The sequence below is a fragment of the Dipodomys spectabilis genome, unplaced genomic scaffold (assembly GCF_019054845.1).
Source record: "Dipodomys spectabilis isolate Male_0828 unplaced genomic scaffold, ASM1905484v1 ptg000644l, whole genome shotgun sequence".
NCBI lineage: Eukaryota > Metazoa > Chordata > Mammalia > Rodentia > Heteromyidae > Dipodomys > Dipodomys spectabilis.
This window is the reverse complement of record NW_024871321.1, coordinates 567,770-568,098: the sequence shown is the minus strand read 5'-3', so window position 1 is coordinate 568,098 and position 329 is coordinate 567,770.

The window sequence follows — 329 nt, the reverse complement described above, 5'->3', positions numbered from 1 at the left end:
GCGATTCTCAGCCCTCAGCCTCCTGAGTAGCTGGGATGACAGGCGTGAGCACCGGCGCCTGGCTCACACATGCTTTGCACTAATCTCCTATTCATGTAAATACATCACACAGGTATGTATGAAAATGGGGAGAACAGATTTTTTTTGGGGGTGGGAGGCAGGGGCCAGGGTTGAACTCAGGGTCTTGGGCCTGCACGGGGTCAGCCCACATCATATGACCACATCATCACTGGCCTCACATCTGACACCAGGGTCTGAAGGCTGAGGGCCAGGCCCATGGGACAAAGGCTGGGGATGAGGGACGAGAACGGGGTCCCATACCGCAGACA